The sequence below is a fragment of the Musca vetustissima genome, unplaced genomic scaffold (assembly GCF_032173495.1).
Source record: "Musca vetustissima isolate MV318-11 ecotype Yass unplaced genomic scaffold, APGP_CSIRO_Mvet_v1 utg167810, whole genome shotgun sequence".
Lineage (NCBI taxonomy): Eukaryota > Metazoa > Arthropoda > Insecta > Diptera > Muscidae > Musca > Musca vetustissima.
In genome coordinates, this window is record NW_026879649.1 from 951 (window position 1) to 27,304 (window position 26,354).

Sequence of the window (26,354 nt, forward strand, 5' to 3'; positions counted from 1 at the left end):
TACCATTTACAAGTTCAGACATTTGTTTTAAACGTAATTTGTAATAATTTTGGTTTTTTTTTCTATTATCCACTACCAACAACAATTACGTGGATAGAAACGCTGACACGCAATCCCGCCCCAAAGGAAAACTCAAGGAAGAGGAAGGGTATAAAAATCCAACAAAAGTCCAATAAAAAATCAATAGAATGTCAATTTTGTGTGTTTCTTTTTTAAGTGAAATATTTTTTCAAATCTATAATAGGTGGTCACTTAACACACATACATACATATGTACATATATCCCACTAATTACATATTGGGGGTTATGAACACAGTGTGAGAGACATAACATAACATAACCCATACACATGCAAGGGATTTTTGGAGGGAAAATTTTTGTTCTGTTAAAATGGCAATGACAGCAAAATTTTGTTTGTTTTTTTTTGTTATTCTTCTGTCTTATCCGCAAATGCAATGTGACAGAATATGACGCTTGTCTATTGTGGGTATGGATGTACAGGGTGAGATAAAAAACCACTGCAACAAAGTCAAACGCCATAATTTTTACAAGTTTTTTTAATTTTATTGAATGAAAGCAAATAATTTCGGAAATTCCTTCAAATTTTAGAAGAAGTATAGATTTGTTCGAATTGGTCACCTTTGGCACGAATTATGGCTTTCGAACGGCCAATAAAATTGTCACACGCTGCCCGAATGTTTCTCTGCGGTATTTTGGCCCCTTCCCTGCGAAGCGCATGCTTGTGGTGATCGACACTTTGGTATTTTTTAGTGGCAACCTTGCTTTCCAAAATACTCCAGACACAATAGTCCAACGGATTGGTATCTGGAGATCTTGGTGGCCATTGTGCGCCTGAAATGAAGCGGAGAACCTCATTTTGTAATCAATTCTTGGGTGACGCATGCTGAGTCCTGTTGTAATTTCCAAGGTCTGCGGCCAAAATGTTTGCGTGGCCAAGGCTTTAATACACCCTTCAGAATATTTTCGCGGTAATGTTCGGCATTTATTCTGATGCCACGGTCGATTAATACGAGCGGAGAGCGACCACACGCTGCCCGAATGTTGCTCTACGCTATTTTGGCTCTTTCCCATCGAATCGCTTGCTTGAGGTGATCGACCAGCAACGTACACAGGATTTCATTTCGGGGGGGCCCGGTAGTACAAAATGAAAAAAATCGCTGTTGCAAACATAAATTTACTGTGAAAAAAATTCATTTCGGGGGGGGCCCGGGCCCTCAGGGCCGCCCCCCTGCGTACGTCCCTGTGATCGACACTTTGGTATTTTTTAGAGCCAACCTTGCTTTCCAAAATACTCCATACACAATAGTCCAACGGATTGGTATCCGGAGATTTTGGTGGCCATTGTGTGCTGGAAATTAAGCAAGGAACCTCATTTTGTAAACAATTCTTGGGTGGCGCATGCTGAGTCCTGTTGTAATTTCCAAGGTCTGCGGCAAAAATGTTTGCTTGGGCAAGGCTTTAATGCATCCGCCAGAATATTTTCGCGGTAATATTCGGCATTTATTCTGATGCCGCGGTGGATTAATACGAGCGGAGAGCGACCACACGCTGTTCTGCGATATCTTGGTCCATTCTCGGCGAAGCGCTTGCTTGAGGTATTCGACACTTTGGTATTTTTTAGTGCCAACCTTGCTTTCCAAAATACTCCAGCCACAATAGTCCAACGGATTGGTATCCAGAGATTTTGGTGGCCATTGTGTGCTGGAAATGAAGTGAGGAACCTCATTTGGTAAACAATTCTTGGCTGGCGCGTGCTGAGTCTTGTTGGAACGTCAAAGGTCTGCGGCCAAAATGTTTGCGTGCCCAAGGCATTAATACACCCTCCAGAATATTTTCACTATGCGCCAAATCCTGGAAAAGACCCATGAAAAACACATCGCATTCGACATACGACAGTTTCCTTCCCATCGCATATAAAGTGCGAGTCCAGCGACTGAAACCAATGTTCAATGACATTATTGGACCACACCAATGCAGCTGCAGACCTGGCAAATCCACCACTGACCAGATTTGCACACTACGCTGGAAATCCTGGAAAAGACCCACGAAAAACATATCGACACATACCACCTATTTTTCTACTATAAAGCCGCATTCGACAGTCCTATCCGTTCAGAGGTATTTAAAGCCACGTCTGCGTTCGGCATTCCTGCATAATTAATACGGCTATGCAGGATAATTTTAAGTGGCACAAGGTCAGCAGTTCAAATCGGAAAGGATCTATCGGAGCCCTTCAGTACCGAACGAGGATTCAGACAAGGTGGCAGTTTGTCGTGTAATCTTTTTAACATCCTGCTGGAAAAAGATCTCGTACACAAAAAGGAGGCAAGACGACGATATGTGTTAACTATAGAAGAATAAGTCTGCTTCCCATCGCATATAAAGTGCGAGTCCAGCGACTGAAACCAATGTTCAATGACCTTATTGGACCACACCAATGCAACTGCAGACCCGGCAAATCCACCACTGACCAGATTTTCACACTACGCTGGAAATCCTGGAAAAGACCCACGAAAAACATGTCGACACATACCACCTATTCGTCGACTATAAAACCGCATTCGACAGCCCTATCCGTTCAGAGGTCTTTAAAGCCATGTTTGTGTTCGGCATTCCTGCATAATTAATACGGTAATGCAGGATAATTTTAAGTAGCACAATGTCAGCAGTAAAAATCGGAAAGGATCTATCGGAGGCCTTCAGTACCGAACGAGGGTTCAGACTAGGTAACAGTTTGTCGTGTGATCTTTTTAACATCCTGCTGGTAAAGGTCCTACGAGAGGCAAATGTGACCAAATGACCAAACAACACATGTAATTCGCCTACTCCGATGACATCGATATAATGGGTCGAACATTGCGAGCGGTAACAGCCACCTTTGAACAAATTGAGAAGGGGTCTGCCAAAGTGAGTTTGGCAGTAAAAGGTGAGAAGATGAAGCTGATGGTATCAACGCGCAAGACGTCCAATAGACTCGGACCAACTGTGGAACTTGAGAAGTACATGACATCGATATAATGGGTCGAACATTGAGAGCGGTAACAACCACCTTTGAACAAATTGAGAAGGAGTCTGTCAAAGTGGGTTTGGCAGTAAATGGCGAGAAGATCAAGCTGATGGTATCAACGCGCAAGACGTCCAATAGACTCGGAACAACTGTGGAACTTGAGAACTCCAGCTTCGAGGTCGTTAAAGATTTTATATACCTTGGTACCGCCATAAATGAAACGAATGACTTCAGTTTTGAAATTCGGAGAAGAAGAGTGATGGCCAACAGATGTTTACTATGGTCTTAGTGAGCAATTTAGAAACAAGGCCACCTCCCGCCAGACCAAACTCACACATGACAAGACGCTGATACTACCGGTCCTGTTATACGAATTTGAAGCATGGGTATTTGCGCAAGCAGATGAGACAGCTTTTGGGGTGTTTGACAGAAGAATTCTCCGAAAGATCTATGGGCCGATCTGCGTCGACGATGAATATTGGCATCGAATGAACCAAGAGCTGTACCAGCTATTCTCGGACATTGACACAGTCAGTCGTATTGAGCTGCAGCTGCAGAATGAATGAGAATGCCCCAGCTCAAAAGGCATATAAAAGTGAGCCTACTTCATGCAGAATGGGAAGGCCACGAATTAGATGGAAAGTTCAAGTAAAAGCCAATATCTTGGAACGTGGTGTTTCAAATTGGACGAGTTACGCTCAAGACCGACGCGCTCGGAAATCTTCTTTTAAGGTCGGCTTATGGAACAACCTGTAAGAAGCCTGCTAAGTAAGTAACAATATTTTCATGATAATGTTCGGCATTTATTCTGATGCCAAGGTCGATTAATACTAGCGGATAGTGGCCATCGGCTGTTATGGCGGCCCATAGCATAACTATGGTCGGCGCTTGAGTTCTGTTGGCCAACCGAAGGTGCACATTTTCAGCTGACCTCTTTGGCAAGTAAACACGATCATTTTGTTTGTTTACAAACTGCTGGACAACGAATGTTTTCTCATCGCAGAAAACCGGCAAAATCGACAGTTCACCACTTTCAGCCAAGCGAAGCAACTCTTTAGCTCTTTTGAGTCTATTTTCTTTCTGTTGCAGTGTATGTTCTTGCACTTTTTGGAATTTCAATGACTTTACCTCGAGCTCATTTTTCAATATTTGCCGAATGGAATATTGCGATATGTTCAGCTCACGGGCCATTTTTCGGCCACTACGAAGCTTCGATTTCAATCAAGTCGCTTCTTTACTTTCCGAACTATTTCTGCTGATGTTGCTGTTTTCTTCCGTCCATTTCGTTGACATCGCGCTACGCTACCAGTATCATGGTAACGAGCGATGGTACGAGACACAAAAAATGTATTCACATTTAAATGCTGGAGTGCTATAACGATAGCCACTTGTGGGTTTCCAGTCAAATATAAAGAAATCACGCTTGAATTCCATCACGAACAACAACTTTTTTCTGGAAAATTCTCACCAAAATGCTTCTGTACGCTTGTAAACAATATAGCTGTCACTGGAAACAATTTTAACAGCTGTCAGACGAGTGGCTTATAAATGACAGCAGTCTGAAGTTGGTTGCAGTTTTTTCATCTCACCCTGTATGTATGTCGGATAAACACAAATAGTTGGAAAAATAATAATCAACTCACGTGTTTTTTATTTGCTTCATTAAAATGCCAAAAAGAGAGGGAGAGAGAAAGAGTGATACAAAGAGCCCACAAACAATTTAAGCTCTTAAAAGCTTTCTGATGGTGTAACGCTCTTTAAAAAATGTTGGGGTAGTTTGTAAACCATGGAGTGACAGAGAGAGAGAGAGAGAGAGCGGTGTTAAGGGAGAGTAAACATGTGATTTGTAGAGTATTTTTCACTCACACATGTTGTCTGTGGAGACTTAAATTCCGGTAGTATTTTTATGTTTTCTTTATTATTTTTTTCTTCTTAACAGGAAAACTCAAATGAGCATATCAAATCAAATGCCAGTTGAATGTAATAAGAGATTTTGTGTAAATGCACACACATACAAATGTATACTATCACATTTTTATTACAGTTACAATTTTTCTCTGTACAGGTATATTTGGCAGCCAGTTAACGCGTGTTTGCTATACGACAAACAAAAAAAAAGAAATCTAAAATGTCAACACTTTTAATTCTGAGGGTCGGTAAAAAGTGATGAAATTCAATGGCTTGGAAATGCCACAATTATTTGAGGAGTATCGAAATGTCATTTAATGTAAATATATTGAGGATATATACGTTAGAAACAGTATGTTTTGAATGAATAATTGAATAAGAAAATTTGTAAAACACCCAATTAATATTGGGCGCCACTTTGGCGGAAAATTAGAAAATCATATTGAAACAATGGCAAAATGGTTCTCACAGGACTTTTTGTATAAAAGGTGACAGTGTGTGGACAAATAAATCGCAATATAAAAGGGCGATCTTATGACTAGCAGGTGAACTACATATTCTCTATCTTGCTGCAGGCTACAAACTGACATTGGGCGCCACTTAGTGGTCAAATAGTAAAAAATAATAAAAATGTTGAAACCTACAGTTTTATGATCGTCATGTTCAGCGAACTTTATTCTACAGGGTGAGATGAAAAAACTGCAACCTAAAAATGGCTCGTTTGCTGAACATATCACAATATTCCATTCGGCAAATATTGAAAAATTAGCTCGGGGTAGAGCCATTGAAATTCCAAAAAGTGCAAGAACTTACACCGCAACAGAAAGAAAATAGACTCAAAAGAGCAAAAGAGTTGCTTCGCTTGGGCGAAAGTGATGAACTGCCGAATTTGGTTTTCTCCAATGAGAAAACATTCGTTGTCCAGCAGTTTGTAAACAAACAAAATGATCGTGTTTGCTTGCCAAAGAGGTCAGCTGAAAATTTGCACCTTCGCTTGGCCATCAGAACTGGTGTGTGTGGGACGCCATAAAAGTCAATGGTCGCTCTCCGCTCGTATTAATCGACCTTGGCATCAGAATAAATGCCGAATATTATCGCGAAAAGGGTATATTCTTATTAAACTATCACATTTTTATTACAGAAGCACGCAAACATTTTACCCGCAGACCTAGGAAATTTCAACAGGACGCAATAAAATCCCACTCAGCCATAATTCGTGCAAAAAGGTGACCAATTCGAAGAAATCTACACTTATTTAAAACTTGATGCTATTTCCGACATTTTTTGCTTTACTTCAATAAAATTTGAAAAAAATGGCTTTTGACCTTGTGGCAGTTTTTTATACCCTTCACCATAGTATGGAGGGTATAACGCTTTTTCACTTGTTTTTACATCACCCTGTAGAAATCATGGTCAGGTCAAACACAGATCGCATGAGGAGTTTTGCTTGTTGCGGCTATAAATAGAGATGAAGATGGAAATCTGGTGACAGATACAAATACAGCGTGTTGAGGATCTGGAAGGAAGATTTTGCAATTTTGCTTCTAGTAATAAATTGTGGCGATGAAGGAGATACCCCAGAACCAATAAGAGATGACGGTAGAGATTGTATACCACCTAGCCAAGATGAGGTCAGAATAGCAATTAATCAACTGAAGTTTAATAAGAAAGCAGCAGGTCTCCATAGATTACCAGCCGAACAATTCAAGACCGATGGTCAGATGCTGGTCAGGAGCTTGCACAATTTGGCTATAGGAATGCATGCATGGCCAATGATTGGAATAGCAATTAATCAACTGAAGTTTAATAAGAAGGCAGCAGGTGTCGATAGATTATCAGCCGAACAATTCAAGACCGATGGTCAAATGCTGGTCAGGAGCTTGATTAGTACAATTTGGCTATAGGAATGCATGCATGGCCAATGATTGGTACATCAGCATCCTGTGTCCCGTGCACCAATAAGAAAACAACAAAATATGTGCCAACTATAAGTCTCCTTCCCATCGCATATTAAGTGCTACCCAGTGTGCTGTGTGAATGACTGAATTCAATGGTCAATGACATTATTGGACCAGATCAATGCGACTTCAGATCTGGCAAATCCACCATTGACCAGATTTTCACTCTGCGCCAAACCCTAGAAAAGACCCACGAAAAACACATCGACACATTTCACCTATTCGTCGACTACAAATCCGCATTTAACAGCCCTAACTGAGCATAGGTGTTTTGAAGTCATTTCTGGATTGGCATTCCTGCAAAATTAATGCGGCTATTCAGGATAACTTTAATTGGCACAAGTTCAGCAGTAATGTCGGAAAGGACCTATAGGAGCCCATTAATACCGTACGAGGATTCACACTGCGCTGGAAATCATGGAAAAGACCGACGAAAAACACATCGACACATTTCCCCTATTCGTCGACTATAAAGACGCATTCGACAGCCCTATCCGCGACTGCGTTCGGCATTCCTGCAAAATTAATACGGCTATGCAGGTTAACTTTAACTGGCACAAAGTCAGCAGTTAAAGTCGGAAAGGACATTTCGGAGCCCTTTAATACCGACAAGACAAGTGAAAGTTTGTCGTGTGATCTTTTCAACATCCTGCTGGAAAAGGTCATACTCTAGGTAAAGGTGAACAGAAATTGCAAACTCATGTTACTCGCCTACGCCGATGACATCGATATAATGGGTCGAACATTGTGAGCGGTAACAGCCACCTTTGAACATATTGACAAGGAGTCTTCTAAAGTGGGTCTGCCAGTAAATGGCGAGAAGACCAAGCTGATGTTATCATCGCGCAAGACGCCCAGTAGACTCGAACCAACTGTGGAACTTGAGAACTACAGCTTCGAGGTTTTCAAAGATTTTTTTTTTACCTCGGTACCGCCATAAAAAAACTGACGACGTCTGTTTTGAAATTCGCAGAAGGACAGTGTTGGTCAATAGATGCTACTATGGTCTAAGTAAGCAAAGCAGGAACAAGGCCACCTCTCGCTAGACCAAACTCACACTCTACAATACGCTGATACTACCCGTGCTGTTGTATGGATCTTGGAGTGTTTGAGAGAAAACTATTCTCCGAAAGATCAATGAGCGGATCAATCTGCGTTGAGTTGTACCATCTATTCTCGGACATCGGCATATACATACGTATCGAGCTGCAGTGACTACATTGGTTAGGAGGATGCCTCAGCACAAAAGGCATATAAAAGCGAACCTGCTGATGGTTCACGCAGAAGGGAAAGATCACGAATTCGATGGAAACAGGGTCTTTCAAATTGGAAGAGCTTCGTACATGATCGACGCGCCTGAAAATCTTTTTTATGCTCGACTTATAGAACAAATGTTCTGTCACAAGCCAGCTAAGTAAGTAATAACGTTGGGCGCCATTTAGACAACAATGTAAAAAACATAATACAATCAGTAGAAAAAGTCTGCGCACCTGTTGGGTTCCATTCATCATATAGCTTTTCATTTACTATTGGTCTAAATTTTTTTTCGAATTCTGATTCGTCGTTCCTGGCCATTCCATTAGTGCTACTTTGCTTTTCGATCAGGAGATTGTTATTTTCAATTTTTTTTCAGTACTAACAGATGAAGCAAAAAAATAATATTAGGAAGGATCATTTATCAACTACTTTTTCCAAACACCGGAAATTGTCCTTGATAAGCTGAGTTTAAAAGCAACATATGAACTCGAGTTCGAACATGGATCAGTAGAGATGTCAATGAAGGCAATCAGATATAACTCCAGAAATCTTTCATTATAACATAGGATTGTTAGCAACGCATGAATTTTAATAATAGCAACTAAAACATATGCTATAATTCCGTAGCACAACTGTATAAAACAAAGTGATTAATAATTGTTTTATTATTACAACAACGCTGCTCATACAAGTGTATACCACTTGATTGTGTCAAAAAGAAACCCAAAGCTTCAGGCACATATACACTCTCACAGAAATATAATTTTGATTTTTTTCGCTCCATGAAAATCAAATCCCTACACACGCACACACAAACATACATATTTACATACATAGTATAAGCATTTGTTATATTAAACAAGTACCCAGAGCAAGAGAGTGTGTGAGAGAGAGAGAAAGGGAGAGTTAGTTGATACACTAAAGAACCATTATAGGAAATTGTAGCAAGTACGTATGCGTATAAGCTTATGTAGATATACATTGATGTAAGTGCTATATGTACATGTACCACATTTCGATATCCTGTAAATAATGACATTAATAACACTATAAATAAAAAATATACATGTTTATGAAATGCCAATAAAATTTCAATAACAACAAAATACAATATCAACCTGGCTGACAAGTATCGTTCGCAGAAAAACATGGACATTTTTTACAAAATATGACACTATAATGAATGCATATGTATTAAACTAGTACTAAGTCAGAACATCGAGCAGTTCAGATGTGACGAGAAGTAACAATAAATCCAGCCATAATGGAAGAACCATTCAATCGATCACCAACCAAAGCTTTCTGCGAACACCAACATATTTTCTTGAGAGTGGGTTTTTTTTTTTGTAAAATACGAATTTCAATCTGTCCCTCTGGTAGGTCAGACGTCTCCTACCTTCTGCGAACATCAACTATTATTCTTGAGAATCTGCGATTGGGAAGCAATAAAGACATATAAAGACAAGATGATTCAATGACTACTTTTACTACTATTCCAGCGACAGTTCATTTACAAGCGTACAAAAGCATTTTGGTGAGAATTTTCCAGAAAAAAGTTATTCGTGATGGAATTCAAGCGTCATAGTCAGATTTCTTTATATTTAGCTGGGAAACGACAAGTGCCAATCATTAGAGCACTCCAGCATTTGAATGTGAATAAATATTTTGTGTCTCGTATCATCGATCGTTACCGTAGCCCGATGTAAACGAAATGGACGGAAGAAAACAGCAACATCAGCAGAAATAGTTCGAAAAGTAAAGAAGCGACTTGATTTAAAATCAATGCGTCGTAGTGGCCGAAAAATGGCTCGTAAGCTGAACATATCACAATATTCCATTCGGCAAATATTGAAAAATGAGCTCGGGGTAGAGCAATTCAAATTCCAAAAGGCGCAAGAACTTACACCGCAACAGAAAGAAAATTGAATCAAAAGAGCTAAAGAGTGGCTTCGCTTGGCCGAAAGTGGTGAACTGACAAATTTGATTTCCTTCGATGAGATGAGCAACATCAGCAGAAATAGTTCGAAAAGTAAAGAAGCGACTTGATTTAAAATCAATGCGTCGTAGTGGCCGAAAAATGGCTCGTAAGCTGAACATATCACAATATTCCATTCGGCAAATATTGAAAAATGAGCTCGGGGTAGAGCAATTCAAATTCCAAAAGGCGCAAGAACTTACACCGCAACAGAAAGAAAATTGAATCAAAAGAGCTAAAGAGTGGCTTCGCTTGGCCGAAAGTGGTGAACTGACAAATTTGATTTCCTTCGATGAGAAAACATTTGTTGTCCAGCAGTTTGTAAACAAACAAAAATTATAGTGTTCACTTGCCAAAGACGTCAGCTGAAAATGTGCACCTTCGCTTGGCCACCAGAACTCATGCGCCGGTCATGGTGATGGTGTGGGCCGCCATAACAGCCGATGGTAGCTCTCCGCTAGTATTAATCGACCGTGGCGGGTGGAGGGTGTATTAAAGCCTTGTGCGCCCCCCAAGATTGGTTACAAAATGAGGTTCCTCGCTTCATTTCCAGCGCACAATGACCTCCAAAATCTTCGAATACCAATCCGTTGGACTCTTGTGTCTGGAGTTTTTTGGAAAGCAAGGATGGCACTAAAAATACCAAAGTTTAGATCACATCAAGCAAGCGCTGCGCCACGAATAGACCAAAATACCGCAGAGCAACAATCGTGCAGTGTGTGACGGTTTCATTGGCCGTTTAAAGGCCATAATTCGTGCCAAAGGTGACTAATTCGAACATACGTTTTTGATAGCCTCAGATTGTTAGCAACGCATGAATTGGAGTTGTAGCAGTGACAAAGGTAATCTTTATGATAGGATCATTCATATACTACTTTTTGAGAACACCATACATACCATGAATTTGAATCTGACTATCGATCAGATCAGATGTGCCGGGTAGCACAATGGGACGATCATTCATCAACTATTTTCTGTAAACACCAAAAATTGTTTTTGATAACCTGTGATTGTAAGCATCGCATGAATTTTAGTTCCACCATCGAGAATGCCCTATGTTCCTGGAAACAACAAAGTCAGACATAATGGGAAGATCGTTCAATTTTTTTTGCGAACTTCAATATTGGTTCTTGATAGATGTTCTTAATATGCTAGGATTGGTACGACCGCATGAGTCTGAGTTCGAGCATCGAACAACAATAAAAATAGGAGAGTTATTCATTAACTATTCTCTAATGCATGGTCTTCAGTTCTAATATCGAGCAGCTGAGATGCGACAGGTGATATCGACGAATGAGTTCAGGAGAATTGCCGACTCTGTTCAGTGGCAATAAAGTCTCTAGAATAACATAAGTTTTAAATGTGGAGCCTCTTTATCACCCAACAATATAAAGCAGTTTGGAATCATCATCCATAGATTTGATTTTATTCATTACCGCAGAAGATTTTTCCCGAAGCTAAATTTTGTTTATATATGTACAAGCAAATGATCCGAAAAATGAAATTGAGTTTAGGAACCAGAGGGTAAGAATTATCTTGAACAAACCCTTTGAGACATGCCGGAACTGTAATTCATAGCCTAAATACATAACGAATATACCGGATGGGATAAAAAAAAAAACAGCAACAAAGCCAAACGCCATCATTTTTAAATTTTTTAAAATTTTATTGAATGAAGGCAAAAGATGTCGGAAAAAGCATAAACTTTTAGAATAAGTTTAGATTTTTTGGAATTGGTCACCTTTGGCACGAATTATGGCCTTCAAACGGCCAAAGAAACCGCCACTCATTCCCCGAATGTTGCTCTGCGATATTATGACCCATTCCTGTCGAAGCGCTTGCTTGAGGTGATCCTTTGGTATTTTTTCCAAAATACTCCAGACGCAATAATCCAACGGATTGGTATCCGGAGATTTTGGTGGCCATTGTTTGCTTAAAATTAAGCGATGAACCTGATTTGTGGTTTTGTTAACTTTCTTGGGTTTCGCGTGCTGAGTGCAATGATGCTGAGTCCTGTTGGAATGAATTTCAATTGCTTTAACAAGACAAGACCATATCTGCCAGACCAACCTCACGCTCTACAACACGCCGATACTATCCGTGCTGTTATATGGATCTGAAGCATGGGTTCTTGCGCAAGCAGATGAGGCAGCTCTTGCTGTGTTTGAAAGAAAAATTCTCTCGAAGATCTACGTCGATAAAAGCGAACCAAGGGGAAGGCCACGAATCCGATGAAAACATCAAGTGGAAGACAACATCTCGGAACATGGTCTTTCAAATTTGCCACGCACAAGGCCGACGCATCTGGAAATCTTTAAGTTTGGCTTATGGAACAAACGTTCTGACAATAGCCAACTTAATAAGTAATAACGTAGGGCACCATTTAGACAACAATTTAAAAAAATAATACAATCAGTAGAAAAAATCTGCGTACGTGGTAGGTTACATTCATTGGTCCAAAAAAAATTTTTTTTTTCGAATTCTGATTCGTTCCTGGCCACTCCATTGGTACTATCTTGCTTCCCAATCAGGAAATTGTTATTTTCAATACTTTTGTAAGCACGAAAAATGTAGCAACAAAATTGGATATTAGATAGGATCAGTTATCAACTACTTTTTCCGAACACCGAAAATTGTTTTTGATAAAATGGGATTATTGACAAGCATGAATTCAAGTCCGAACATCGATCAGTTGAGATGTCAATGAAGGTTCAGAACGAGTTTTTGATAGCCTAGGATTGTTAGCAACGCATGAATTATAATAAAAAAAACTTCGAACTGCAACAAAGGCAGGCATAATGGAAGTATCATTCATCCACTACTTGCTGCGGACAGCAAAATATGTTCTTGAATACCCACTCCTAATATTGTTGTGTTTTGAACAGAGATGCGAAAATCACGATTTCACATGTTTGAAATTTGATAAAAAAAAACTTCAAATTTCTAAGGATGCCAAATGACAGGCATTCTATTTTGCTCTTTTATTTTCTGCTCAGTGTTTTCAGTCTCCACAGCGGAGGATTGAGAAGATATCCTTACTGCTGCTGCTTGTAACATACACCTTTCACAAAATCATTGTTTGGCAAGACGAGAAAAAAATCAATTGGAATTTTGTGTTTTCCCCAGTGTTTTTTTTTCCACCAGGGGGTAAAATTTTCCACAATTTCACTCCATATTTTCTTTGTTGTTAGTTTTCACTTCTTTGTTATAATAAATTGCTATTAATAGCCACTTTTAATTGGTTGATTTTGTTGTTGTTGTTTTTTATACAGGAGACACACGCGCACATACACACCAACAGATATTTACTACACACACGCAGGCAAGTTTTTTTTTCTTTTATACCTATATATCACATCGAATATTTTTTTTTTGTTGGTTTAAAAAGCTTACATTCCTTTGCTTATTAAAGGATACAATAAATATTTGTAATTTGATTTTTCTTCGATTAGTGGTTTTTCTAACATTTTCACTCGTAGACACAGCGCACACATACGACGCACTAACACATTTGAATCACTAACGATTTATTTTTGTTTTTTATTAATTTAAATATTTATTTATTTTTTTAAAGGATTTCTTTTTCCCAATTTATTTATTTTTTGATTTTTGGGATCTTTTGGTTTTCTTTTTTTCTAGTAATTTGCATTTTTTCCTTTTAAATTCTACTTCATCGTGATGCTTTGCGTTGTGCTTCTATACGTTTTCATTTTTACAAAGGAACTAAACCATGCACAATCATAACTCATTTTTTTCACTATTGGCATTGCCTTTGGTCCTGTGTGTGTCATTCATTGCGGCGTCATGTGTGTGTGTGTGTGTGTGCGCGCGTTCTCTTTACAAATGAAGTCTCCACCATGGAGAGCGAGAGAGAAAATAACACAATTTGACAAAAGAGCAGTAAATGTAGTAAATGTCATTGTTGTGTGTCATGTGGTAGTGTAGGTAACTGTTAGAAAAAAGCTTTTTATTTGTTTGTGATTTGTTGTTGTTTTTTAACACAGCTGTCAGTTTCACACTGGTCATAGAGCCTTGAGTCTTTTTGTTTATCATGGGAAAAATGTGAAAAATACACCGAATGCTTTAGGGAGGTGTAATGACCTTTATTTTTGTTTGTTTTTTAATTGTCAATAATTTAATTAATAATTGTATAAGGAAGTGAAATTAAAACAACCTATACATCAAATAAAACCAATAAATTTAGTAGTGATATTTATTCGACGTATACGCTATACCATAGGTATTCCATTTAGAGCAGCTGACTATCAGATTAGCTGTCAAAGTGCGTAGTTTCTGCCATGGTCTAATAATAAGGTCAACCAGGGAGACAAACTGGAAATCAGATGCTTCTCAAGTTTGCTGTCAAAATACATTATGGTGAATTGACTTCGATTATGAAAACGTCAACAATGTCATTATAGCCCACAAAGTAGAGGCGTATTTTCTCTAAGTTGACAAAAGATACCCTACCTCGTATAATTGTACCACGGTTAAAGCAAAAAGTTCACTTATTTACATCAAAACACAAAACATCAGTTGTGATTGTCAGTTCTGTCGAAATTTCATCATGACCTATTTGACACATGTTTTCAGTTAGTTTTATTTTTAGTTTTCAGTTAGTGTACGTTAACAAACATCAGCTGTGGTATTTTCTCGTATTTTCAAGAATCTACTAATGTTTGCTAATTTTTTCGATATCATAAAGGAAAAATGTAAGATTCTTGCGGTTCGGGAATAGATACATACATCTTACTTGATTTTCACGTTATTCCACTATGCCCTCCCTTCTTTGACCCTTTGTTCCAAATTTTAAATGATTTTTTACACACTTACATCATTATAACCCCCTAAAGGGGCGAAAACATAAGATGACTTTCAAGCATGGCATGTTAAGTTGACTTCTTATATTGTAAAAGAAGGAGAACGGCGACCAAATTCAAGTTTGACTCTGATATTCATTTATAAATTGACAATTCATTCGAAGCCAACTTAACAGGGCAGGCTTGAATTCTTGTATGTCTTCCCCCTTAATTCCCTCTCTCACAAATAGAAAAAACTTAACACAACATATTTTCAAATATCAAAAATATAAACAATTTTAGTCATATAAATTTAGGGACTTTTAATTCCCGCCGAATAAATCTTTTGTGAGTAAATTCTCAGACTACCTTTTGTCACTACTAGATTATGCCAACTGCGGCCAATAATTTTCTCTTAATTTCTTCTGCCTAAGGAATCTCTCTTGGTAGAAACGAAAACTAACCAGAATTGTGATTTTCTTACTTCGGCGGTAACTCTACACTCACGTATCAAACACAATTAGTCATTAAAAATCCGCACAAGTTTTAAACTTATGCATTATTTAACTAACTACTGACAACACAAATTAACTTAAATTCTAACACACAATTTTTGGATTCTCAAGATATGGGTGAATCCATATACGAGGGCAGTTCGGAACGTTTTTATCCTATTTAAACTATAAACGTCTACATTTATGTGCAACGTTGCAATCATTTATTCGATCATCTGTTAAAATGTATCTTATCTCAAGGTTGGCAACATTGAACATCGAATTCAAGTAGAAACTTTGAGAGTTAATCTCATAGTCAGCTGAGCTAAATGGACTACCCATTTATTGTGCCATGAGGTACGCAACACTATAATACATTTTCATTGTACTGGATTTAGTAAACCAAATAGTTCTAAATTGACAATTACATTGAATGTATGTCAAAAAAATCCTCATGGTTACTCTGATAAAAATTTCTAATGTACATGTCGTTTTAGTTAGCATTTGAGGATATCGCTAACCCTGTAGCGGACAAAAAGTATTTTCTTATCTTAAGATATGATGTAAACTCTAGCTATGTAGAATGACGGTGAGAATTTGGTAGTTAATAAAAATTATAGAGCGACAGAATCAATTGTAGAAACTGTGTAATAAAGTGGTCACACGCCTCCCGAATGTTGATCTGCGGTATTCCTGGCGATGCGCTTGCTTGTGGTGATCGACACTTTGGTATTTTTTTGTGCCAACCTCGCTTTCCAAAATACTCCAGACACAATAGGCATACGGATTGGTATCCGAATATTTTGGTGGCCATTTAGCGCTGAGGGGAACCTCATTTTGTAATCATGTGTAAAAGCGTGTTTAAAGTGTGTTTAGATCCCCTAGATCTCAAATGTCAATTCCATAACGTATACGTCATATATAATCCACTGGATTTGTGAACATGATTAAGGTGACGTATACGTTATGGAATTGGCATTTGAAATCGAGTAAGAGTAGATTTTAGACTACTAAAACTGTATTTACATTAGAACATTTTACCGGGTTAACCTACTTCATGAGGATTTATTTCACATATATACAATGAAATGGACAATAACCCATTGGGTTAACGAAATCCAGTACAATTTAAACGTACTATAGATCCACTCGATTTCAAATGTCAATTCCTCTATTTATTTAATCGAGTCGACTTAAAATCTTTTATGTCAAAATGCATTAAGTGCTGTAGATTAAAAACAATATAAAAAGGTCGTTTACATTTAACCGGATTTGGTTAACCCAGTAGGTTTAAATTTTCAATTCCTTTGAATATATGCCAAATAAATCCTCATAAAGTAGGTTAACCCGGTAAAAAGTTCTAATGTAAATGCCGTATAATGATTTTGAAACACTTTCGATGAACTCACTTCTTTTTTCCCCTATCAAATTAAATTACTAGGCTATTTATTAAAAAAATTTATAATTTTATATACTTACGATGCTATGTTATTCTAAAAAAAAAAAAACAAAAGAGGTAGTGATCACTTTGTATTTTGTCACTTATGGTCTGTTCCCGTACTGCAAGAATCTACTAGATATTACTATTTTCTTCGATAACATAAAGGAAATTTCGTTATCGTAGTAAAAAGTAGTAGATTCTTGCAGTACGGGAACAGACCATTAATAATAACAATAATATTTTTCATACATTACATGAATGAAATTACACACTCACCATCCAATTATAAAACACTATGTGACAAATGAATTAGACAAATTTTTCTTAATATACATATAAAATTTTTTGTTGGCCGGAAATGGTCAAGCTACCGTTATTTGAATGTTTATCACTACCCGTTCTATTTTAAACTAAAACAAAAGCACAACATTTAAATTACGCTCCACACAAAAAAATGAAATAAAACACAATAGTAAAAAACAAAACAAAAAATCATATCTTAACACTTGTCTTACCCTCAATCAATTTGTGGAGGGGTTTTCTCCAAACACACTCACACCCACACAGAAATCCACTCACAAAGAAAATTTTGTGCATGCTATGTATGTGTGAGTTTTCGTGACTGCATTGGTAATGTCTAATAATAGAGGCGTTTTTTATTTCGATACTCTATAAATTACGGCATAGACTTTCAGTAAGACATTTGTTTACATTTTGGGGTATTTGACGTATGTATATGTAAATAAAAATCATCTGACTGTCTTTATATAATTTTAAGGCCAGTGTAAACAGTTAGGATTTAGTTAATCGTATTATAAATCGAGTCAATTTAAAAGGCATAGTATAAACGTAGTTATGTTTCGGTTAACGAAACTGCAAAAAGAGGTAAAACGACATTTACATTAGAACTTTTTACCGGGTTAACCTATTCTATGATGATTTATTTGACACATATACAGGAGAGATAAAAAACTTCCTTAATTTTGTTGAATGTCGGAAATAGGATCAAATTTTAGAATAAGTTTAGATTTAAACCGTCACACGCTTCCCGAATTTCGCTCTCCGGTATTCTGGCCCATTGCCGTCGAAGCGCTTGCTTGAGGTGATCGACACTTGGGTATTTTTTATTGCCAACCTTGCTTTCCAAAGTAATCCAGACACAATAGTCCAACGGATTGGTATACGGAGATTTTGTACGCGTGTAGATTTGTTCGAATTGGTCACCTTCGGCACGAATTATGGCCTTCTAACGGCCAATAAAACCGTCACACGCTTTCCCAATGTTGCTCTGCAGTATTTTGGCCCATTCCCGGCGAAGCTCTTGCTTGAGGTGATCGACACTTTGGTATTTTTTAGAGCCAACCTCGTTTTCCAAAATACTCCAGACACAATAGTCCAACGGATTGGTATTCGGAGATTTTGGTCATTGTGCGCTGGAAATGAAGCGAGGAACCTCATTTTGTAACTATTTTTGGATGGCGCATGCTGAGTGCGATGGTGCTGAGTCCTGTTGGAATGTCCAAGATCTGCGGCCAAAATGTTTGCCTGCCCAAGGCTTAAATACACCCTCCAGAATATTTTCGCGATAATATTCGGCATTTATTCTGATGCCACGGTCGATTAATACGAGCGGAGAGCGACCATCGGCTGTTATGGCGGCCCACACCATCACGATGGCCGGCGCTTGAGTTCTGGTGGCCAACCGAAGGTACACATTTACAGCTGCCCTCTTTGGCAAGTAAACACGATCATTTTGTTTGTCTACAAACTGTTGGTCAACGAATGTTTTCTCATCGGAGTAAACCAAATTCGGCAGTTCACCAATTTCGGCCAAGCGAAGCAACTTTTTAGCTCTTTTGAGTCTATTTTCTTACGGTTGCGGTGTAAGTTCTTGCTCTTTTTGGAATTTCAATGACTTTACCCCGAGCTCATTTTTCAATATTTGACGAATCGAATATTGCGATATGTTCAGTTCACAAGTCATTTTTCTATCACAGCGACGCGAGTTTTGATCAAGTCACTTCTTTACTTTTCCGACCATCTGCTGGTTTTTCATTAATTTCTCTGTCGAGATGAGCTACGATGTTGCAATGAAGAGGAAATCCAGAGAGATACTACATTCCCAGCATTATGCGACGCGTTTCGCCGCTGGTTAAGCGGCTTTGAACGCTAAGGCGCCGGACAACAATTAACTGATGCCATGGGAACCAGGGTTCAAATCCCAGCCGGGCTCAAGCTGAATTTTTGAGCTTTATGCCTTTTTAGGGCGAAGGATCATTCATGCAATTGTTTTTATTGTTGGAATTATTGAATCTCCACGATATTGCTGTTTTCTTCCGTCCACTTCCTTTACGTCGGTCTACGATTCCAGTATATTTATAGGTTTTATAGGCAGGGAACTTAAAAATATTAATAAATATAAATGATTCAAAAATTTTTGCCACTGGACACATTTCGAAGGAAGATATTTTTATTTAAATTTTGAAAGCAGAATACTGTCAAAGGCAAATTTATGAAAAAATTGGAAACATATGACTGCATGAGACTAGCTTGTATAATTATGCCTTGCACACAAGAGTTATTCACATTTAAATGCTGGAGTGCTCTAACGATAGTCACTTGTCGGTTTCCAAATATAAAGAAATCACACTATCACGCTTGAATTCCATCACGAATAACTTTTTTCTGGAAAATTCTTACCAAAATGCTTTTGTACGCTTGTAAACAATATAATGAGCTGGAATAATTTTAACAGCTGTCGGTTAGAAATGACAGCAGTCTGAAGTTGGTTGCAGTTTTTTTTTTCTTTTTTTTGACCCTGTACAATGGAATTGACAATTTAAACTCACTGAGTTCACTAAATCCGGTAAAATGTAAACATATTCTATAACATATCGAAAAATTAAAAAATACGGCCAAAATAGCAATGTAGCCAAATTGTATCCAGGAAGGTCAACTTCAGATTGGCTAAAAACATGAAGCAATAATAAGGTGATGTATCAAAACAAAAACATTTGTTCTTGTCTCGACCATCTGCCAAAATTTTCCATATAATATTTCACATGGTTGGCAACATTGCACATCGAATTCAAATAGAAATCATGTACTTTGACAGTTAATCAAGTCATCAGCTGTATTAAATGTGCCATGTTCTTGTTTATTGTGCCATGGCTAAAAACAAACGAGAACAAACCAAATTAGTAGTACATAAAACATATGTTTTATGACATATTTTATTTTGACAGCTTAATTTTACAATAACTGTTTGTCATTTTATGAAAAGTCACAACTTTATGTAATTCCGACCAATGTGAACAATAATTACTACCTTGCAAACAAAAACATGCCTCATTTTGACATAAGCTCAACCAACAGTAATGCATTACTTTCCCTCCATTTCTAAGCTGCCGCCACATGTCGTGGTGTTGTTGGGGTTATAGGTATCACTCTTACATATGGATGCCTAGATGCATGTGTGCCTGTGTGTGTGTGAATGCATAATCGAGCAAAATTAACAGTTTTTTGCGAGACGATATTCACACATTGATGCTTTTCTTTTTTTCGAACTCTCGCATAGATTCCAATTTGTTTTTTAGCCCCTTTCTATCACCCTTCCACCCACTTAATGACATTACAGTCATGGTCATTGTAACGGTAGTGTGGTTTATTTTGTCGTTGTTGTTGTTTTTATATTTATTATTAACCCATTCATTGGCAATGTCATTAACGTGTCATATTGCTAGTGTTTGTTTTTTGTTGTTGTTGTCGCCTTTTCTTCTTCATTGCCTAATTTAATAATCAATAAACATAGGATGGGTGGAAATAACAAAAAGAATAAAACATACGTTTTTTATGTAATAGGGGGGAAAATAGTAAAGAAAACAAAAAAGAACGGAATTTTGTAATAATCACACGATTTGACCAAACATCACATGATGTGACTTTGTCGTCCATAACATTGAGCAAAGACAATATACTGTAGAATAGTTCCGGGGAAGAAATTTGTATTTATAACAACTATTTACGCGACGCGGACAATTTTATAAAAAGGTAAGAGAACTAAAACAATATTCAATATGAAGATTTTATGGCAAAAAATTCAAAAATCTATTTATTTAATAGTATTCATGGTACAATAATACGAGGTGAATAACAAGAAAGCAACTCTGTAGGTAGTGACTTTTTCTGTCAAATGATATTTTTCAACATATTGCAAACAAACGCGAAAAATGAATGAAAGGTTATGATTTCTTCCTAAAATTTGTGTTTGTTGCACTAATAACTGAGAAAAAAATTAGTTAACATTAACGAAATTTACTCGATCTCAAATGTCAATATATTTCAAATATAATCCACTGGATTTGTGAACGGAAAGGTTTACATGGCTGGACGCTCCCATAACGTTAATGCTATTGAAATTGGCAGATATTTCGATTGGAATGTTTTAGCAAACATGAACAACAAGATATGGAACAAGTCAAGTTTAAGGGCTCCACTCGGATCACCGATATATAAATTTCATGTGGGGAAATGCATACTTCCCGAGATATTGGCCTTGAAATTTCGGAACAACCTTTTCGAAACAACCCTTTTTCTATTGCCACCAAGGCAATATGGGTATCATTAAAAGGTTATGTCGGGTACTTTTTAAGGCCCATATCGCGGGAAGTATGCATTTCTCCCTATAAAATATATATCACTGTAATCAGTTCACCGAGGACTACTTACTGTAAAAATGCCCCTAAAATTGACTTAAGCCCAAGATATTTTGGACCAATGTACACACATTCATCTTCACATCTTCATTCTATAGTATCTTCATCTGTATCTTCTGCCAGTCATTCATCTTCGCTATCCTTCAAAAGATAATAAAAAATCAGTTTGTCCATTTTTAAATTTCCTATTTGTTTTTTTTTTCAAGCAAATGTGTGTGCGTCTGTGCGTGTGTCCTTTTTTTGAAGCGCTAACTTTCATATGCTTTATTTCGGACTGTATATCTCTGGTAATCAAATGTCAAATTCACAATTTACTACATTTACTATTTCGTGCTAGGCCAAATTGGTCTTGCAGAAAATAGGAGAAGAGAACGCCATTTTGGTTTTAACTCTCTTAAATTTAACTTAAAATTTTCCTACTTTTCGACGTAAGGAAACGCTTTTCTAGTAAAAATTGCACAACTAGTGCAATATAGTACTATATTGCAGGCTCACATGCTCACAAATCCATTGGATTACATTTGACGTATATGCTATTCAATTGACATTTAAGATCGAGTGGATTTCTTAAATCTAAACGTACCTTAAGGTGCCGTATTGACATTTGAGACCGAGTGGATTTAGTAGTCTAAAAGCGCTCTATTAAACTTCAAGAGGAGCGCAATAAAAAATTATCAATTAAATTCGAAAATAATTCAATTTACATTACAATACAATACAAAATATGTATTTTGGTTTGGTAGAATAGGCCACTTTGAGAAAAAATTTTAATCAGATGGCCACCATTGAATTTAAACATTTGCATAATTTACTTTACAATCCACAAAAATGAATATTGACAGCAATTTTAAAATCAGCTGATATTTCTGGGTGACTTTATTGATAGGCCTTGTGTATAAACAAATATCAGCTGACTGACTATATTACTTTAATACTAATCTAACAATACGTATACATTGTACTGGATTTCGTTAACCCAGTGGGTATATGTTGTCAATTTTATTGCATATATGTCAACTATATTCTCAAAAAGTAGGTTAACCCGGTAAAACGTTATAATGTACATACCGTTTAAAGTGCAAAGATTTAGTACATCAATTTACAAATCGAGTCGATTTAGAAGCCATAGTCTAAAGGTGTTTCAGTATGCCTTCTAAATATACTAGATTTCCAAGTCGAGATACAAAATGAATGCTATATACAGTTGACAGTCAGCTGTTATTTGTTTACATGCATACACATTTACTGGTTTCATCGTATATGTTATAATTTTTAATCAATATTTTCATAATTCTAATAGGAATTGTTCAATCTTAGGTCAAAAATGCATAAAAGCGTTTGTTTTTTTTTTTCAATTATAATAATATTTATAATTCATAAATTATTCATTACAAAGATCTCAATTTTACAGCAGCAGCTGCCATATGTTTTGAATTTTAACATATTTTGAAGCATAATTTCGGGAGATGTGATGATTTTTTTCTTTTGAAAAAGCAGTGTTGTATCTGAGAAATGTATTAGATTTAAACGGCATTTACATTAGAACTTTTTTGGATTTATTTGACATATATTCAAAGGAATTGACAATTGAAACCCACTGGGTTAACGAAATCCGGTTAAATGTAAACGTACTGTTAACCTCCTCTATGAGGATTTATTCGGCATATATGTAATGAAATTTACAATTTAGATCGGCTGGATTTAATAAATCCGGTACAATGTAAACGTACTGTTAATTTTGTATAGTAAATCAATGTAAATTGAAATTTAGGGCGAGTTTAAGCTATGACTTCTAAATCGACTTGATTTCCAAATCGAACTACAAAACCCTAACAGTTTAGTCTGGCATTAAGGTACGTTTAGATTTACGAAATTCACTCGATCTCAAATGTCAATTTCATAGCGTATACGTCAAATATAATTATTGATGTATACGGTAACGTGACGAATACGCAATGGAATTTACGTTTGAAATCGAGTGGATTTAGTAGTCTAAAAGTAGCCTTATTGTTGGCAGTCAGCTGTTACTTGTATACGTTTACATACATATTCCACTGGTTTCATTATTTCGGTGACAATTTTTAGTCAATGTTACTATTCATCGATATTTACCATGCAAATGAAAAATGAAACTCTGGGTTTGTTCTTTTACTCAATAATGTGTGCAAATTATTGCAAAATTTTTTTCGTTTTTCGCAAAAGTCTAGTAAAAGAGAGTACGTTTGGAGAGCATTTTGGCGAGATGTGTTAAAAATTCTTATAGACAAAATGTACACAGTGATTTGTTTTCCCAGTAACATCAGCTGATATTTAATCAGCTGTTTTATGACCATATGAGGAAAAAATCAAATCAAAAAATTAAGTTATTATAATTTTTTTTTTTTAGATTTTCAGAATAAAATATCTCAAGATAAAAAAACAACAAATAAAAATCATGTATTCGAATTGTATTTCGACTTTGAAATATTACAATGAAAGCTAAAACCGTATTTACATTACAACTTTGTACCTACTATATGACAATTGAAACCCACTGGGTTAACGAAATCCGTTACAATATAAACGTACTATAACATTTTCAGGATCATCTGTTTTTATTGGATTTTACCGGCAATATTTTCTTCAAAATAATTTAATATTTTTATTTGTCATACTATGGCCTACCTTGTATATGTTGTCTTTGCCTTCGAATTTATGTTGAATAAATACAAAAAATTCTTAAAAAAGTTCGGAATAAATGTGCCCTAATTATACAATGCTTGCTATACTGTAATTAAACATGCATAGGATAGGAATTATATAAGGTAGTCTCATGCAGTCATATGTTTCTAATTTTATCATAAATTCGCCTTTGACAGCACCCAGCCTTCAAAATATAATTGGAATATCTTTCTTCGAAATGTACGTATATCATGCAGTTGATGTCTCGATTAACTGTCAAAGTGCATAAATTCAATTTGAATTCGATGCGCACTGTTGCCAAAAATGTGAAATGTTATAAGTAAAATTTTGACAGATGGTCGAGACAAAAACAAATGTTTTTATTTTGATACATCAAACGTTATAGAATTAAAAGGTGTTGCCATTATCAATTTCTCAAATGAGACTACCTTCCATAATTATGCCATGGCATTTTTATGTTATAAAAATCATAAAAATATTACTTTTTTCGATATCTTTTGTTATTTATTATTTCTTGTGCGTTAATAGGTAAATAAACAACATGAATTATGCCATGTACAGACGAGCGTTGTTCGCTCTCTCATTCGTTGTTCGACCCTTAATTATGAAGTAATTACTTAGTTCCCCATACAAAATTGTCTGAGCGAACACCGACTTTTGTACGTTGTTCAATTCGAATCACTCTCTGAATAACCAATAAATTTGTCCCATCCCTAACAATTGAGAGTATTTATCGAAAATAAATTAATTTTGACAGTTTGAAAATATTTATGAAATTTTCAAACTTTTTCAGTAAAATTGAAAATCATGAATGAAAAGTAAAAAATTGTAGAGTTTTTATATATGCAGCAGGATGTAAATTTTGTTTTCTATATAATGCAATATGCATTTCTTTTCCCTTGGTTCTAATTAGCGTACAAAACAAATAACAAATGTGGGGCAACTCAAACAAAAAATTCTCCAAATTTGTATATGTGACAGTATGTGACATTTGAATTGAGAAAATATAAAAATGTATTAAAAACAACAACATTTTCAGAAAAAATGGAAAACATGAATGAAAAGTAAATAGATATGGATTCATACTATATTCAGGAGAAAGAGAATTATTTTTTCTATTTAGATCCCTATGTAATTCACTAAAATATGTTATATTTTTGGTGTAAAACAAGAAACAAAAAGTTTGAAATTAAAAACTCTGATGACATGAATTATGAATAGTGTTGTATGAACGGGTTAATTCATGTACGTAATTCTGAGAGCGAACTATGTTGTTCGGATGACCGTCAGAACATGGCATTAATCGTTTATGTTCTTTAAATCTTATTCTATTTTATTATGATTTATTTAAACAATCATTAAAACTCACAACACTGCCATAATTGTGTAAAAGTAATAGGGCTGCTACAACAACAACAACACTGCCATAACCCAAGCATATTGTGTAATAACGCCTTATAGTGTACAGCAGGCTTATGAATATGACATACGCCATACGTTTACGTTGTCATTGTAACCAAACCGCCTTATGTGAGAACTGTCACGTTCGCATGCAATCGGCTTGTTTTGACTTGTTCGCTCGCTCTCTCTCTCTCTCGCACATTGGTAAATTCAGTAGTTGAGAACTTGTCAATAATAAATTCGACAATGACAAATTAAGACGGTTGTGTAGTTATTCTCTCTCTCTGCAAACACATACACAAACGAGCAAAGCAACAAAATATTGGATTTACCACATGGTGGTGTAGAAATTCTAAAAAGTGTATATTTTTATCACCTCCTCCTTCTCGAGGCCTAAACAACGTGACTGAAAAGAAAAAAATTGTTGGTTTTTGGTTTCTATTTGTTTTTACTTTCTTTTGTTGCCACCCCACGAGCCTGCCTGAATGCCTCTTTATTTAATTAACAATAAATAGAAAGAAATAAAAATCAAACGAACCCACAATCCGAAACAACATTGATGTGTATGCAGTTCGCCGCACGCCCTCAGCTATTTATATGATATACCACTTTAAAAACAATTTATGGTTCAGGGTTATGTGTAAATGACTAGGAGATAGCATGCAAGTGCATGAAACCAATAATTGTAGTTGAAC

At 36.4% G+C, this 26,354-nt stretch overlaps 1 long non-coding RNA gene across 1 annotated transcript; it reads left to right on the plus strand.

The window, feature by feature from the left end:
* Window positions 1-500: 500 nt before the first annotated feature.
* Window positions 501-18,807, plus strand: LOC133324683 (uncharacterized). The gene is made up of 2 exons (XR_009754136.1): window positions 501-709; window positions 18,156-18,807. It is a non-coding gene; the product is annotated as an uncharacterized LOC133324683 (long non-coding RNA).
* Window positions 18,808-26,354: the final 7,547 nt, after the last annotated feature.